Raw genomic sequence first — 19,070 nt, 5'->3', positions numbered from 1 at the left:
TCAGGGGTGCAACAGGGTGTCAATGTGACACCCTGCCACCCTTGACTCTTTCCTTATTTTACCGAATCGGTATTTACCGATTTGGTAATTCACATTCATTCCTATGGGCCTCCTCATTCCTATGGGCCTCCAGGCCCATAGGAATGAATGTGAATTATCGAATCGGTAAAATACCGAATCTTAAGGATTCGGTAATACTTACCAAATTTTTCCCTACATTGCATTTACCGATTCTAAAATACAGAATCAGTAAAATTCGGTATTTTAGAATCGGTAAATGTACTTTACCTACATCTAGCTCTGAATGTTTAATTTCTATTATTGAAAAGAAAGGCCTTGCCACAGTATTGTAGGTCCCTGCATTAATATTACTATTTTAATGTCCACAAAATCACTACCGACCTCTCCCTCACCTCCACACTCGTTAGGTCGGAGCTTGACTTCGGAGGCAGAATTGTAACTGTCTCTAGGGGTATCAGAGGGGATGGTTTCCACTATCTCCTCACTCGGCTACTGCAGTAACTTTCATTTAGTTACAAGCCTGAGCCAAGTGTTTGTATGAAGAACCCTCATTAAGCACGATCACGGCCGTTGGTCTCGCTTACAATTTTCTAATTTTCACAAATACTTTATTCCCTTTAGGGTTAGAGGAATGAGGAGTTTTTGGCAGATCAGTATGATATTTCTGTCATTTATTTTTGCCTAATTATGTAAAAGTATGGCAAAATCACATACAATTGTGCCTAATGCCAATCTGTCATTCATTACCTGCTAACTTTTTGCGCTAAATGAATCCTCACATCAATTTTTGGTGCAATGACACATGTAACAAAAGCACTGCAAACAGCAGCCGCTACACGTTCTGTTGTCCCCATGCAGTCACTGTAATTTTTTACCACGGTTTGAGCGTTATCTGCAATTTTTTTTATATTAAATGGTACATAATTACGCAAAGTGGAGTAATGGTGTCATTTTACCTAACAAGTATAACGCACAATTCCCCAAATTATGTGAATTACTCCAGTGTAATTCAAATTTCACTAAAGCCTACTATAAATTGTTGTGTGTTTTCAGATTCAAATATACACGATTAGTTGCTTCCGCTATATGTCAATATGGCCAATTTAAGATGTAAGACTGTATGGAATGCATCAAACATAAATACAGTTTGGTTGTCAGCCCTTTCAAAGCAGCAGCACCAGCTGGCGAAGGTCTGTGCTACAGTTACTCACAATGCTGGGTTCTCTTGTCCTTTTGAGGCTTCCATAGAAGTGGTTCCTCTCAGTCTCGCCACCACAACAGAACATTACGTAGCTCATTAAAATAGATTTCATCCCTGGCAGTGGATGCGTCGGAAGAAATAACGTTGTTCAGTCTCAGAGCATCTGGCCCTAAATGTGTCGTCTTAAGACACTGCAGACAAAAGCATAACAATCTTTGCAGAAATGTCCCTGGCTTAAAATCAAACAAATGGAACACAAAAGACAGGAAACAGCACATGCCGTGTGTAAGTAAGGAAAACCCAATCTTCCCCTACTGCAGTTGACTGAAATCACAAGGCATGTAAATGTGTTCCAGCTTTTAACAAACTTCCAGGGAGAAACACAGTCTAGCCAGCTTTGACATTCTTCAGAACAAGGAGGAGAGAAGAGAAGATTGAAGAGCAGCGATGTATTCAGATAATTGTCCATTCGTTGCTTCTATTGCAGCCGTTACCTCTGGATGCTGAAAAATAGAGCACATGGTGGAATTACAATGCTGAAAAAGAAGGTCGCTTTAGGATACAAGTACACTTACATTGCAACATTTGCAATACGACTACACCCACACATTTTACATATATAAAAGGCACATTTACAATCTAGTTGTTAAATCAATAGGAAGCAATTTAGTCACAAGCAAAAACAACAAGCACTCGCAAAGTCAATGGGCGTGGTTTCCATTTTGCCTGATTAAGTGGAAAAAGCAAGACGAAAAAAGTGGGGAAAACAAAACAAAAAATTATTACTTTTTTATATAATGTATCTATGAGATAAAGGTAACGTTTGATAATTTAGTGTATCTTTAAGATGTAAAATAGTCCCTCGTGCATTGCAATGGAAAAACTGAATAGAAGGCAGAATGATAAACTAAACAGCAATCAGCATCCCTTGAGAGAGAAATACTCTTCTGAACAGAGCCAAAGCTCACTCTTGAAGTATTAGTAACAACAGGATCGATTGTACTATCTAGCCAGACTAAAAACACTTTATTTCTACGCCTGCTGCCTGCGAATGACACGGTAGCAGCACCATACAAATTGCTCCTTCAACTATGCGATCCCAGGGAATTATTTGCTGGTTTAAGAAACCGCAAAGCATAAGATATATTTTGTTCATCCTTAGAAGCTAGTGAATGTATATATTCGTTTTTATTTAGGTTTAATACAGCCGGGGCCGGACTGGGAATCAAAACCGGCCCTGGCAAACTGCTTGGCCGGCCCCCTTACGGGTAGGTGGGCGCGGCTGAGCTGTTTGCTAGGGCCGGTTTCGGATGATTTTGTTACAGGGAGCCGCTATTGCCGACCCCCGGTAACATCAGCCCCCACCCTGAAGGCCCAACGGGGAAATGCCCGGTGCCCGCTATGGCCAGTCTGGCCCTGCATACAGCACTACACATTACAGAAATCACTTCAAAGTACTAAGGTGAGCACGTAAAAGAAAAACTTTGGAATCAGAGGGGATAAGATCTGGCATTATCCAATTACCTTCTTCATCTGAGCACCTATCTGAAAAGCCTGGTTAGGAAGTTATCTGGATAAGCCTGTTCTAGAGGGGCAGTTAGTTGTTTTTTTAAAGAGTTTTATATAGCACAAACTAGACCCGAGGATATCAGGTAACAGAGCACTTTACAAGAGCAACAGTTTTGTTACAGACGGACACATTCATTTTTGTTAGACAGGGGAAATTAAGTGATTTGCTCCAGAATCACAGGATGTTGAGTGTCGTTGAAGAGACTGGAACCCGGTTCCCCAGCTTCCAGGTCGACTGCCCTAGACATAAGGCTACATCCTCTCCCCAAAGTTGTCATGGGAAGCATGTACACACTACTTTCATCGATTCTTAATTCATTTTGAATATTCTTTATACTTCTCTGACAATGTATTATTAAGAAAATTATAGGTCCCACCACAGAGTTCTAGTAAATGCAAATACATTGTAACCAACGGTATGTATATCTCAATTCTCTGCATAGCATCAGTAGCGGCTGCTACCGAACGGGCGTGGGGGAGTGGGAAATAAAATTAAATTAAAAAAAACAACTTACCTCGATGCAGCCGGCCGCCGCCTTTCCTCTGTCCTCTCATCTTCTTTCTGGCTTCTGTGGAAGGAGGAAGCACCCAGACTCCCTTGAGCCAATCACAACGCTGCAATGCACCGTTTTGATTGGTCTGAGTGCTGTACTTCGTCGCTCAGACAGAGAATGGGACCCTGGGCATGTTCTCCACTCAGGCTATAATGCAGCCTGGGTGGAGAACATGAAAAGTGTGCATGAATGTTTGGCCGGTTCCAGAGGGCCAGCCAAACATTCATGCGTTCTTAGGACGTGCCACAACTCCTCCCTCAGCCTCTAAACAGCTCAGCACTGGCCAGACCCCAAACAACGGAGCCAGTACATTTAAATAGAATTATAATAACATTGTTATTATAATTTTATTTTTCCATTTTTAATTGTTCACTCAGTGAGCAGTGAGGCGACGCTCCTCCTTCTTAGCTGAGGAGCCACCACTGCATAGCATATATTGTGCTCATACAAGATAAATTATATTGTTGATGTTATTATCATAAATTCATCTGGGATCTACAACAACTATTGATATGAAAAGGTTTTTAGGGTTGAAATAATCAATTCTCTACAAGAATAAATTAGGAAAGAAGTAGTCCACCGACACCACTTCCACTCATCAAGGTGCCCAAGCAGATACAATTGCAACAGAAAAACTAATTTGTCATGGTAAATAAAGTATTTGCTTAGTATATGGGCTGTTTTCCAATGCGGGATTAGTCTGCAATAAATATAGGCACAATTGGTTGAATTCACAAATGTTAAGAGGAAACTGTATTTTGACTGTATTCGAAGTTTAGCAAATGTATAATGTTGAAAGAGTGTTAAAATGCAGTGGCAGCTAGTAATTCGAGCTTGAGGGGTGGACCACACACAGACATTCACACGCATGCATTCACACACACACACACCCATTCACAGAATCCACACACAAATACACTTATATAAACACATGCATGCATGCACCAAACATTGAATAAGAAAACAAACAAAATGTACTGGGCTACAGAGGCGATCTCAGGTGGTAGAAGGGAAACCTTGGTGGTCCCTGATGATTGGCACTGCCGCCTCCTATCTTTACATAACCTTATTACGGGTCAGCCAATGAGAGGAGGCAGCAGTCTCTTACTTGTCACTGAGTGGGATGGGGTCAGTAAGTCTGTTGACCCCACTTCACTCATTGACCAGTGTCACTGATAGGCACTCAGCCCTGGGCACTTCAGGGCTTAAAACTGAAGTGCCCAGGTCCGAAGCTATCAGTGACACTCCCCTTTGTCATGGGAGGGAGGACCACCAAATGTTTTGCTCAAGCAGCCAGGCGCCTGCGCATTTACCGCAGGTACGTCTGGCTGCCTGACCTTAACATGAAAAATGTCTTGTCAAGACAACTTTCGCTCAGCCTCAAAGACAATATTCATTTTTGGAAAAATGTGGTGGGGATCCTGTGCCCTTAAGACAGGCCACCTTTATTAAAATGCACTTGTCCAGTGTAAGTGAGATACAGTGGTGTGGTACCGCCACCAAGGCATCCTTTGGGATTTTGTTTGTGGGCCAAATATTGCCAAACAAACATTCCCTTGATATTTAGATGTTTTCTCACTTTATATTTTCTACTAATCTGCCATATGTGGATATGGGAGTATATTAATTTAGACAGCACTCCCTTTTTGTCAAAGACCAGTCCACTACATTCTTCCATCGTTGCAAATAGGTAATCATACTGTAGTGTAGTTCCTATTTTCCCAATAGGCTCTGCGCATTGGAATAATATCTTCAATAGTATAGACGTAGGACTGTGGTTAACTAGGTCTTCTACTGACGATATTAGACTTAAAGTTATGTGTGCCAGCTAGCTCAGAGTTCACTAGAAACTTTCTCGAATAGGCAAGGAGGAGTTTAACCTCCCTGGATAGACAAGAAGGGATTTAGTTTCTGACTACCATAGAACATGACAACTTTGCTCTCCCCTAATCAAGAGTATATCTCTAGAGTCGTGTGAAAACAAAAGACAAGTTATTTTACTCAGTCAGTACGCGCATTCTTAGTTTCACCAGTTTGTAGAGAAATAAGAGATGGGCGTGGTTCAATAAAAGATGTTATTTATTGATCAGTCTCTTTTCTCATACAAGAGAAATGAATCGCTATTATTGCAATATTTATAGTTAAGTAAAGTGCATACAGTAAAAACAGAATTATAAAATAATACTGTAAAAGCATTTATATGGTTTCTTAGCCATATGATACTAAAATGGATAAAAGATATACATACATATATACATTGACTAATCGTACTCAACTGGTGCTTCTAACTACGCCTACCCTGGTGTACCTGACCTAAGCCTAATACTTGGGAGGGAGTAAGTAAGTAGCAGTTTAAGTTAAGTTTGCTTTGCCAAGAATCTGACTTAAGAATTCTCTGTAAGGGGTTAGTCAGTTCAGTACCTGGGATTTAGAAGGCTGGAGGGTTGGTATCTCTGTCTCAGGACTCGATATCCCAGTTACCCGCGAGGGCGGCTGGAAACGCCGGAGGCTGGATTTCTCGGCAGGAGAAAAGGCAGCGTCTCTCTCTCAGCGCGTCAAAAGGGAGGGGCAGCGTCCGTGGGCTTTTTCTGCATCAGCTGGGCTCTCCGGCAAGTAGCGCTGCTCCAAGCTTGTCACCACCGTGTCCTAGCTTAGGGCAACGTCAGTATATTTATACCTGAGAGGTGCCGTGTTTGACGTAAGGATGGACATAAGACGTCAGCAAGAATGTCATAAGGACTGGTCGTTCTTAAATTCTTTGCAGGAGTTCTCGAGCGAAATCAAAACAATGGTCGCGGGGATTTCCCAGGTCTGTTGGAGGTTTGATTTGTTTTGAGAACTCGGTGTGCTTCTCTAGGGGGCTAAAGGGATAGTGCTTGCTAATGTGACAGCATGCGCTATGACCTAATCTGAAGACGGGTTTCTGTGCCGTTGTATGGACATTAGTGAATTAATAACCGGACAAGCGTCAGAAATAGGAGTATCAATATAGGTACCTAGATAAACACACTACACCCACTCCACGAAATTATGTACATATTTACTAACCTAAGCAATAGTAAACATAACTAACAGTGCATTTGTATACCGGACCACCCCAAAAACATTTACGTATTTGAAAAATGGTGTATGCGAACTGCACGAAATGAGTATAGGTACTGTATGCATTCAAGCAGTATAATCATTCAAAAAGGAGATGCACATTTTATATCAGCATGAATGATTTGCGAAATTACACATGAAATGGCTCTTGATACAGAAAAAAATTGCGAGACCATCTCATCACATATAAACACAATTAATTGCATATAAACTAGAGGTTGAGGTAATGTAATTACTCTAGTATTCCTAAGAATAGAAGTTCTGTTCTCTAAGAATAGTTTTACTTTAAGCAGAAGATAAGTGCCCAAAAGGTAAATATTTTGGAATTTGGAAAGAAGTTTTCGCTATTCAGGGGAGAAGAGAAAAAATAGTTCACAGTCACTTTGTTTTCAAAAAACTGAAGGCCAAATTCAGAGTTCAGGGAACGCCGTGTGCAAGTTTGTTTAAAATCATTCTCTCTGTTCCGGTGAAAACATCATTTCAGATAATTTCTCGAAAAAACAGTCTACGGCTTCTGGTGAGAGTTCGACTAGGTTAGAAAATGTCGCTACCATGCAGTCACGCGCATGATTGCTTTCACTGATGGTTTGATCAGAACTGCTTAAAGAAGGTCGTACCTGGTCGATGCTGCTTTCATCATGTACTTCACTACCCTTCAATCGCAGTGGTGAAGTTTTCACGAATGCCGTCATCAGGATAGGTAGCCGCTGGGGACAGCACAATGCATGAGCCTTTACCGGACCCAACAAAGTATCTGCATCCAATGGTACGTCTGATTGTAGTGCAAGACAGGTGTCCAACACGCATTCTTCGCCGCATAGCATGCATCTTAATACAGACATAACACAATTCTGCCAGATGGGTCTGAATGAAAGAAACCAGGTCATATTCAGATCTCGTAGCCGGGCTAAGCCAAGGACTTTAGTTATGCGGTCCCGGTAGCGGATAGCTAGGATCGTTTCTTCCATTGTAGCTGGAGTCTTGTCTGTGACATGGCTTGCCATAACGAAGCAAGAGTAGCAAGAATAAAATGCCTGCTACGATTCCCAACAGGAGGGGAAGTCCGCCAAAGATGGAATGGACGAAATTTGGAAAAATACCCAGGATCGCTTTGAATGGTGTTAAAGCGCCTGAAAAAACTGTCTTAAATACACTGGCGATACCACTTGTATCAGAAATATTTAAGATTTCGTTCAACATTTCTGCGAAGTGTAGGGGGCTATTTGTTGATAACATTGAATGAATCTCTGCCGTTGTCCTTGCAACTTGGAGATCATACGTCTCTTTTGATGACGTCAACTGGGTTGGCGTCTGTAGGAGCACAGTCTTCATTCTGCTTAAAGTATCAATTCGAATAGAAGAGATTTTTAAACTGGGCCATAACCTTCCCTCCCTGTCTGGAGCATCATTCGGGAACAATACTCTTTCACAGCACATGACCCTGGAAGTCATGCTTATGAGATAAGGTTTTCCTGCCAGCAAGCCACAACATCTGTGATCTACAATTAGAATGTAACTCCCGTTCGAAAGTCTTCTAAAGAAGGGTTCTATTTGTGTTGCAGGTGTGCCTAACTGGTGACATGAAAGGTTATTTGAAGTCCCTTCACAGGCCCCATGCAAACTAATACCCTGACACAGAAGTATGCCACTTAGTGATTTTTCACAATTATTACCACTAAGAAATACACTCTGTCCGTTATTATTGACACATGTATGTGTATAGGGCAAGTTCCATGTGGACTTAATGTATCCTTTACCCAACCTTTCATACTGGCCTGCCTGTATATATTTTTGGCAGTATTGAAACTGGAAAGTTGTTATCGGAATATTTATTATCCCATGTATTATCCATTCAATGACAGGTCGTTCTGACATTATCAATGGTAATGGTAATGGTTTCAATGCTCAGAATTGTATAGTCAGCACCCTTTTGTGCCAAACTGATTTGTTTATCAGTAAGGTTAAAGATATTAAATAGTGACGTTGTGTTGATTAGACGCCAAGGCACATAGCCTGAACGCAGATTTTGTAACGTCCAGCCAAGCTGTACAATAGAACGCAATTGAGACTGACCGTGTTGCAACATCAGTAAGTCTTGTTCTAATATATCGATTGCAGAAGATACAATACTGTCCAGTGAATATATTCTGGAAGACAGAGTCATTAACCCATTGTCCACAACAGAAAGTGATTTTTCCAAATTAACACGGTCAATTTCCCGTATTTTTTCTGCTGTCTCAATTTGAGTTACTTTCCAAGCTTCGTTGTAAGCTGCATATATAGAGGCCGCTATGAAACGTTTTTGACGCTGTTTGCGTGGTCCCATGATGAAATCACGCAAGTCAGCACCTTCTTTAAGTAAAGTTAAGTGTTGCTTAATTTCTGACAGTGTGGATGTATGTAGCCATTGAAGGCAGAGTTTCCCCACACTATAAGTAGTTACAATCCCTGGATGTTGTCTCTGGGAGTATCTTGGGTCTGGCCTGGTCAATGTGAACCCCTGTATTTTGTTCAGGAATCTGTCTTGACAGTTATTTGTGTCTGTGGGCCAGATCAACCATTTTTTCCAATCAGTATGTGTTCTGTTTTGGTTTAAAATATGGGCTACGTCTATCTCAACATCCGTTGTGCTATTACTGGTAGGTGTTGGGTTCGGAATAGACGGTTTATTTAAGTCTTTAATTTTGGCTAGGCCAAGACAGGATGTCTGTTGAATTGTATCATTCAAAAATATAATTTGTTCTGGGATTATGCAGGCTCTAAATTATGATTCGATACCTTGCACTTGCCAATCTTTTGTGCCCCAGATCGTTTTTGTTTCAATGTTATTGTTCCAGAAATCAAAACCGAAGGTATTCATTTTTTCAAAGAATGAGTCTGAATATATTAATTTTTGTGTTTGTAAGCATGGTTTTCACTCCTGTCTTATTTAACAATTTGAAATAAAATGATTCTGCATTACTTGTGTTGAACCCTGAAAAGTATGAATATTTATCAAAATATGTCTTTGAACTGCCTTTTGGTGGAGTCGCACAATGTTCCCATTGGTTAAAATTTAAAACATTTCTAGGTTGATCAGATTTATGCAGATAATGGTTACCATAATTGTTATAACAAAACATTTGATTGTAATTAGATGAACCTTGCAAATAATCATGTTCTGTAAATTTAGCTGACATTACTAGATCAGACATCATATCATTAATACTTTCAAAGTCCCAATCATCAGCAAATGTGCTTGGTTTTACAAAGTCACTTAATGAAATCTTAAATTGATGAGGATACTTCAGGAGCTCAACCGGACCATAGGTTTCATAATCAGTTTTGTCCCATGCTACCCCACCGGGTATAGGATTGGCTGTGAAGTTTACTGAAGAAAGTTCTCTTTTCTCTATGTGTGAAGACTTGTGTGGTTTCAGGACCAAGTTGATGTTCTGACTTGCTGTGTCCATTGTAACATATTTTACCTCAATGAAATGTCCCAAGCATAGTACCATGATGAGCCAAAGTATGAGGATGAATACTCCTAGTGCCACCCAAAGTTCAATCCATGGAGAAATCAGATAGGTTTCTTTTAGTTGATGAAAGAGTTCCTTTGCTTTGTCTTTAAAAGTTGTTGTTGTCGGCTGTTCCTCAGGTTCACTTGGATCTTCAGAAAAATCATCGAAGTTGATGAAGTAGCCTGATGCTGTTCTGTCAATTGTTTCAATTGCTTCTGGATTCCTTTTTGTTTTGGGAATTTTCTTTTTTTCATTAGCATAGTCTGTGGTTACATCATTATAGACTGGTGTTTCTTGATTTAAGATTTTAATTTGGGTTTCAAGAGGTTTAAGTTCCATGGCTTTGTTGCATAGTCCTTGTTGTTTTACTGTAGGTGTATCAATTGTGATTAGTCTTTCAGTTTGAACCTCTGTGTTTGTAGCAAACTTTGGTGTTCTACTACTTCGTGGGAGCCCACTTGGCCTACTACTTGTTATCGGCCACATGATTGTGGTTTAACCAGGTCGATGGATACAACTCGGTTCTCCTTTTTACCAGCAAGGGGCGGTAGTACTACTGATCTTGTCCCGTTGACAGACAAGACAGGAACTGCTTTTCTGTAAGAAGGCCCAAATTCCTTCTTCACCGCGATTTTTTCTCTGACCAGATCCCCGATGTTTGGAATCCAGACAGGCCTTGCTGGGACAGGTGGTTTCTCTTCAGTGGCTGTTGGATGTTGCTTCAACTTTATGTTGCTCAGGTCTTTTCTCTTTTTGTTTAAGTCCTGTAAAATAGCCAAACGATCTTTGATATCAAAGCATTTTTCTTTAACCACTGAAGTTTGACTATCAAGGTCCTGGATTAGCATTCTAGTCCCAAACAATAGTTCGTACGGACTGAGACCTCTCAGAGAATTTCTTGGCAGATTATTAAGACTACGTTGGACACTTATTAAATGTTTGACCCACCCAGCTCCTGAACCTAATACCTTAGCTGTTATAGATTGCTTTATGTCACGGTTTTTTCTTTCCACAATTCCGTTTCCCTCAGGATGAAAGGGACAAGAGTACCGCAATGCAATGCCCATGCTGGTCATGGCCTCCTTGTAAGCCCGAGAGCTAAACGCAGGACCCTGATCAGAATGTAGCATGCCAATTGCGTATGTGCCGATAAAGACTCGCAAATCTTTTATAACAGTTCTGGCGTCAGCCGATCGCTGGGGCCACATCCATATGAATCTCGTGCATGAATCCACTGCGACCATGATATATTTATAGTTACCATCCCTTTGTAAGGGACCGCAGTGGTCCAGGTAAACACAAGCTAATGGTTTATCTGAGATTAGAAGGGGCGTCTGTGTTGGTCGTTTCACGGTTGATACCTTCATTCTTTGGCATATCTCACATTCTAGAACATAGTTCCTAGTTTGTCTCCTCATTCGTGGCCACCAGTATCTCTGTTTTAATAACGATACTGTGGCTGAAACGCCAGCATGTACAGAAGCAAGCCCTTCGTGTGCCGCTATAATGAGTCCTAACCTATGTTCCATGTTCGGAATTGCCCTATCCCCCACTCCAGGGATTTGAGCAAATGAAACATTATTAGCATCAGTTATGTATGAGTACTTTACTGGAAAGCCTTTCGGGAGTGTTTCTATCGCATTTTTTACCGTAGTGCAGACAGCCTGTAATATTTCGCTGTCTATTTTTGATTTTGACCGGGTGATGGCAGCTACGGAAGCCGTTTGCACAGCTGCCTTCGCGGCCTCATCAGCCAATGAATTCCCTGCAACGTGAACGCCATCACGTTGATGACTCAGTGTATGTATCACGTGAGTCTTTTGTAGTTCCTTTTGTAAAGGAACTATTTGTTCCCAAAGCATTTTATGCTTGATTGTGCCCCCTTTTGCATCCTTAAACCCGTTCTGAACCCAGATCTGCAAGTATTCATTGTAAGACTGAACGCAGTAATATGAATCGCACACTATGAGTGTGGGGAATTCGCGATCGGTATTTTCAAGCGCCATCTTAAATGCTAGTAATTCAGCTCGCTGAGCTGTACAATCTCATAGAGATTGCGTTTTAGTGACCAGTGGTTTAAATTTTCCTTCGTGCCAGCGACCTTTAACAATCGCGCACGCAGCACTGTAAGCTTGTTTACCCCCAACTGCGGGCTGTGCTGATCCGTCCGTATATATTATACAGCCGTAGTGTTCTAGAGGCAGAATTTCAGTCGGCAGAGGACATTCGAATTCATATTGGAGAAATTCTTGTGTTTTTAAATTAGGGTCAAATTCGTATACCACGTCTGTTGCAGCAAGGGAATTAGCCCACTGTATCCATCTCGGATGTAGTGCTTTAGCATTCGGAATGCTTGCCTTTGTTACCGCCTCCAGGGCTGGTATTGGTGTCACGATGATTATTCGTTTACCTTGTGCCAGGGCTCTTACTTTCGCTACAGCAGTTTGTACTGCGGTTAGAATTTTTTCCGTTGGGCTGAATTTCATTTCAGCTTTTGTGTACAAATGTGATCTGTATGCTATTGGTACCGTTTCTCCCTCATTTGAGGTCAGGTATGTGAATCCGCATCTTCCTGGGATGACTCGAATCACAAGGTTGCGTGTGTTATCGCGTGTTTGTAGTTTTGTTTTAACTAACATGTCTGTTTGTAAAGATCTCAAAATTTCTGTGTGTTTTTGAGTCCAATTGATTCTTTTAAAATCTGGTTTTATTAGATCATAGAGAGGTTTAACTCTCTCTGCATAGTTTATAATATAAGTTCTTCCGAAATTCAGGAAACCTAGAATAGATTGCAAGTTTTTCAATGTTCTAGGTGCTTGGATTACAGCACATTTCTCTAGGAAATTGTCAGCCAGGCTTTTGCCTTCACTTGATAATTCATATCCTAAGAATAGGACAGTCAGATGGGCAATTCTTGACTTCTTGAAGTTGAATTTGTAACCCTCTGCTGCGAACCCAAGTATTATGGTGTTCACTCTTTTCAAGTGAGTATCCAAGTCATCGTCTGTTAGATAGATGTCATCGACATAAGATAATGCCTCATCATCATACATTTGTAGTAATTCTGTTACTCTCGCTGAGAATAATCCTGGGCTGTTCTTGAACCCCTGGGGCAAACGACAGAAATTTTTTCTGCGAGCCATTTATTGAGAAAGCGGTCAAATATCTGCTTTCAGGTGCCATATTTTGACAAAAGAATCCAGTAGAGATGTCTAATGTTGTTTTGTATTTTTTGCGCACTATGCTATTCATTAGTGCGGCACTGGGTGAGTTTTGTACTGCAAACGTTTTGCAGCATGAGTTAAGGTGTCTGTAGTCCAAAACTAGACGATATGTATCATCTGGTTTGGAGACAGGAAACAAAGGATTGTTCATTTGTGAGGTGCATGTTTCAATCACCCCCTGGTATTCAAGTTGATCTAAGATCTCCCTGACCTGTTTTTTAGCTTCTTGCTTAATTGGGTACTGCCTCTGTGCAGTTGGTTGAGATTTTAACTGGATTTTGTGAGGAGGAGAGTCCTCATCCCATCCCACATGATTTTTATATAGTGCAGGAGCCTGGGCTACTGCCCACTTTCTTGCAAGTGTATATTTTCTATGAATTGGGATATGATTTGAGAAGGCAGGCATAATCATTTCTTCGCCATGAGGGCACTCCCTGACAAACTCTGGTGGCCAGTCTTTTTTCAGCTAGAAGGATGTCATAGCCCTTGGAGAGATTATCCCAAAATAGACCCCTTATTTTCCTAATCTTATCTCCCTCTATACGTAAAGTTATTTCATATATTTTATGAGGTTTGCTAACTCTGGTATCTGCAGTTTCCACCTCAATGTACTCATTCGTGTCCACTGTCTCCAGATGATTCATCAGGATCTTGCGAGCTATGCTCACTTCTGCTGCGCTGTCTAGCATTGTCTGAGCCCACTCTCCGTTTTTCAGCTGAGTCCTCAGGATCCTCGGCATGTTTGATTATTTTAATGCTGGCTACCTTCTTCTTTGGAAATTGTAACTTTTTACTTTGATGAGCAGGTTCTTTGTCTTTGGACTTGACGAGCTCTTCCCTGTGTTCTGACCGTCCTCTTCTTTCCGATTTCTGCGAGGAAGTCTGAAAAGATCGAGAGGGACGTGTATCAATATCTTGATATCTATCAGGTTTCTTCAAATTATCCCTATTTCTAAGGTTGTATTTTTTCTCAGAGGGCTCCCTCTGGGGAGACTTGTGTCCTTGGTCCGGAGATCTTTCTCTCCGCCGAGAAGACCTTCCTCTGGACTGGAATCTTTTTTCTTTGGGAGTGGATTGTTTATTTCCATCCCAGTTCTTTTTTGAAGTGTTTAGATTATTTTTAATAAATACCTTTTCAGGATTTTCTATTAGTTGGGGTTTCACTGGTTTCCCACCCAAACTATCTCTTCCTAGTTCTTCATTGGATTTTTCTATGATTCTGGCAAGTTCAAATGGTTGGTCTGCTATATCTGTTTCCTTCAATCTTTGGCGGATCCCCACATTTGCTGCTTCCCCTTTTATGTTTGCTAGTAATATTGCCGAGACCTGCTTGAAGTCTTTCAGTAATTTCATACCCAGAGTTAGAGCAGGTTCTGGACCGTATTCATTTTGAATCTGTTTTAGCACTTCTGGTATTACCGCCATGGACGGAACACCATGTGTTTTTGTGTAAATGGAAGCAAAGACTATACCCCAAGTGTCACAGTCCTCCACATGTGGTGCGATCCCCATTGGGAGACAGATAGTCAGAATTCTGTGTTTCTCCACAGGTGTGGTATCTGGAAATACCGCCTCTATTTGAGTGATTTTTTGTGCTAACCAGAAAGGAATTTGTTCCCGTTTAATGGGTACTTTACCTAGACAGAACTGTATGTTTTGTGGTGTGATTTTATTTATGTTCCCCTGATGAGGGGTCAGCTGTGGAATTTTAATAGCTGGTTGGACTGTTGAAGTCCTCATTACATATTGGACTAGTTGTCTGTGTATTTTAATCAGTTGTTTTAACTGTGTTAAAAGTTCTGTTACTGACATTTTTTTCAATGTCTGGATGTGGTGTGTATCCGGCTAGAACCGGCCACGTCGCTCCTGGTCTTCCTAGTGGACCGAGCCTGGTGATGTGATCATTATGTTTTAGGGCGCCTTTAAACCAGAGCAGGTGCTCTTGGTATTTGAGTGGTATTTCCACCTCCTCGAAAGGGGTGTACTCATCCGGAGGTTCCTCTATCTTGTAATAATGGAACTCCTTTGTTACAGCGTTTGCTGCTGGAAAATTTATCCATGAATAGAATACCTCTGTCTGCTGATATTCGTGTGCCTCAATTACGAAGATGACTGTACCACCTCTCGGTGTTAGTCCATTTTCTATAAGTTTTAAAGTTATAGTTTTTCTTATGCTGACCGGGATGAGTATTGCACCCGGGTCAGTTTGCAGGAGACTTGTGTCTTCCTCTAGGAGTTGAGCTGCTATTCTAGCTGCCTCCCTATCTTCTTCATTGTCTGACATTTTACTGACAAGAAGGTTTTTTGTTGCAGATCAGGTTTTCAAGGAAACAAAGATTAGATGCACAATATTTTGGAACTCTGTATCCTTCAACGTTAAATAAACCAAAAACCATACATAGGAGTCTCCTCCTACTAAGTTTGGCGGATTTAACCTTTCACCCACTCCAGACGTCTTTGGAGTTTTATGGGAAAAAAAGGGTCTGTGTGAAAAAGCACGACTGAGTTACTCTAATGTCTTGCATTAGATTTATCGCCTATCCAAACCGTTGGGCGCCATGTAGTGTAGTTCCTATTTTCCCAATAGGCTCTGCGCATTGGAATAATATCTTCAATAGTATAGACGTAGGACTGTGGTTAACTAGGTCTTCTACTGACGATATTAGACTTAAAGTTATGTGTGCCAGCTAGTTCAGAGTTCACTAGAAACTTTCTCGAATAGGCAAGGAGGAGTTTAACCTCCCTGGATAGACAAGATGGGATTTAGTTTCTGACAACCATAGAACATGGCAACTTTGCTCTCCCCTAATCAAGAGTATATCATTAGAGTCGTGTGAAAACAAAAGACAACTTATTTTACTCAGTCAGTACGTGCATTCTTAGTTTCACCAGTTTGTAGAGAAATAAGAGATGGGCGTGGTTCAATAAAAGATGTTATTTATTGATCAGTCTCTTTTCTCATACAAGAGAAATGAATCGCTATTATTGCAATACTTATAGTTAAGTAAAGTGCATACAGTAAAAACAGAATTATAAAATAATACTGTAAAAGCATTTATATGGTTTCTTAGCCATATGATACTAAAATGGATAAAAGATATACATACATATATACATTGACTAATCGTACTCAACTGGTGCTTCTAACTACGCCTACCCCGGTGTACCTGACCTAAGCCTAATACTTGGGAGGGAGTAAGTAAGTAGCAGTTTAAGTTAAGTTTGCTTTGCCAAGAATCTGACTTAAGAATTCTCTGTAAGGGGTTAGTCAGTTCAGTACCTGGGATTTAGAAGGCTGGAGGGTTGGTATCTCTGTCTCAGGACTCGATATCCCAGTTACCCGCGAGGGCGGCTGGAAACGCCGGAGGCTGGATTTCTCGGCAGGAGAAAAGGCAGCGTCTCCCTCTCAGCGCGTCAAAAGGGAGGGGCAGCGTCCGTGGGCTTTTTCTGCATCAGCTGGGCTCTCCGGCAAGTAGCGCTGCTCCAAGCTTGTCACCACCGTGTCCTAGCTTAGGGCAACGTCAGTATATTTATACCTGAAAGGTGCCGTGTTTGACGTAAGGATGGACATAAGACGTCAGCAAGAATGTCATAAGAACTCTTTGCAGGAGTTCTCGAGCGAAATCAAAACAATGGTCGCGGGGATTTCCCAGGTCTGTTGGTGGTTTGATTTGTTTTGAGAACTCGGTGTGCTTCTCTAGGGGGCTGAAGGGATAGTGCTTGCTTAATGTGACAGCATGCGCTATGACCTAATCTGAAGACGGGTTTCTGTGCCGTTGTATGGACATTAGTGAATTAATAACCGGACAAGGGTCAGAAATAGGAGTATCAATATAGGTACCTAGATAAACACAGTACAATACATTTCTGCCATGTTTATTTTTTCAGAAGGTTTTTTTGGTCTCGCGGCCTTGAATATCCATGGTTTGCCCTGGCTAGAGTACAAAAACGACTCTAAAATGTTACATTTCATAACTTTTAAAAACAGACTTTATTTGCAAACTAGAAAGTAGAAAACTGACTGAAGAGCCTGAGGTCCATGGGCTACCAACACTGCACCATGATCTTTTCAATAAACGTTCGCTAGGTAGAGCCTATATTTTACACAAGTATGCGAAAAAAGATGGAAGAATAGGTGGAATTTGAAATAGCGACATAGTCAGTTTCAAGCTGAAAATCTTTTAATTTGTATCAGCACTTGCAATGCAATGGAAAGCGTATTATAACTATGCTCATCACTCCCTGTTAGCCCATTCCCTTTGTTTCCCTAAATTGATGTGTATTATTCAGGTCTGTGAGAAAATACAAATTAGACTTAAGAAAGAAATTAAAAAGGAAGTGTTGGACTGAACCAGCTGTGTGGACAGAGGTGATTCTCAAAGTTTCTTTTGAATCGGCAAACCTAAATAAGACATGGAAAAAAGAATAAATTCTCCATCGATAATCTCCCTTCAATTCACAAAGGAACATTACAAATGCTGAAGTATAATTTACATATGATTCACTATTAAGTTACATTTGGATGTACAGAAATTGCTGCTCCCAGAGGAGTAGCAAAGTCAGTGGTGGGTCCTCCACTAAGGCAGAGGAGTGTCGTTCCACTGCTCACGGAGCAGTGTCAAAAAAATAATAAATTACAATAACAAAAGTTATTTCTGTTATCATATTTTTTTTCCGGCCAGGTTTGCGGGGCCGGGACTCAGGCCCGGACTGGCCTTTGCGGGCACCGGGCAATCCCCTGGTGCGCCGCAAGGGTCGGGGGCGGTTTTGGGCCCCTGGGGGCCGTTTTTGTGCCCCTGGGGGCCGTTTTTGTTACAGGGCCGTTTTTGCTGTGTTGCTGCAAAAACGGCCCTGTAACAAAATCGGCCGAAAACAGGCCCTGGCACAGAGCGCGGTCCCACCCCAGGGGTTAGGGGGGCCGGCCGAGCACTTTGCCAGGGCCGGTTTTGGTTCCCAGTCTCCCATGACATGGGACTCCCATGACGTCGGGATGAGGATTGGTTGCTGCACTCAGGCCAGCCAAGCAGTCCTGCTCACTCTGCATGTTCCCCACCAGCCCAGTGGGGAACATGCCCAGCCTCCCATTCCCTGCCACAGCGCTCAGACCAATCACAACTCTGTATTGGGGCGCCTGTCTGCTTCTGGCTGAGAGATGACGTTACGACAAGGGACATGGAGGAGAGACAACTCAAGATGTGGCAAGAAGATGTGTTTTAAATTTTGTAAACTCCCCCTCCCTGCCGCTCCACTCTCGTTCCCTGCCAGCCGCTACTGAGCAAAGCAGCTGCTAGGACAGCAAAATGCAAATCAGAGGCGGAACACCAACAAAGCAGCACCTGGCGGGTATTCAGGGAATTTCACAAATATGCCCATATATGCATTTGAGCCCATATGTTTTCCCAAATGAACTAGCAATGTACCATGCAGATGATGTATTTTAGTGCACTAATCTCTGCAGGATTACCAGCCTGTGTGTAGGAAGAAGTAGAATGTTAGGGCATATAATCTATGATTTGCAAATGAAAGGTGGATAATTATTAAATGTCTTGTTTTTCAAAACCTAAACGTGTGTAGATAGGTAGAAAAGACATATCTCGGGGAACGAAAATAGAAATAATTGTATTACAAATTCACAAAGGTAGGCAAGGACTACCTCGTGCAATTTATGCAATATATATTTATGTAGGGCTCAATTCACAAAGGTAAAGCACACCTAAGTTCAGCTTAGTTGCACAAGTATCAATGTGAATGCAAATTGATTCACTGACAAGTAATGTTACTCCAATACTGTGAATTGTTACGTGTGAGAAAATCCAAGGGGCATTTCAGAACACAAATATCTTGCAAATTAGATCAACAAACACAAAAATGGAAGTGAATATTGGCATGCATCTGCAAG

General features: G+C 41.5%; 1 protein-coding gene across 1 annotated transcript in view; it reads right to left on the bottom strand.

Moving 5' to 3' along the window:
* Nucleotides 1-216: 216 nt before the first annotated feature.
* Nucleotides 217-19,070, bottom strand: part of CDK14 (cyclin dependent kinase 14) — a 2,636,151-nt gene continuing 2,617,297 nt past the window's right edge. Inside the window, exon 15 of the mRNA XM_078663634.1 lies at nt 217-1,725. The gene's annotated coding sequence lies outside the window, so the exon portion shown is untranslated. The remainder of the gene's footprint in view (nt 1,726-19,070) is intronic.

Source organism: Lissotriton helveticus, chromosome 10 (assembly GCF_964261635.1).
Source record: "Lissotriton helveticus chromosome 10, aLisHel1.1, whole genome shotgun sequence".
NCBI lineage: Eukaryota > Metazoa > Chordata > Amphibia > Caudata > Salamandridae > Lissotriton > Lissotriton helveticus.
The sequence above is the reverse complement of the archived record's forward strand: the minus strand, read 5'-3'. Positions and strand labels throughout refer to the sequence as shown.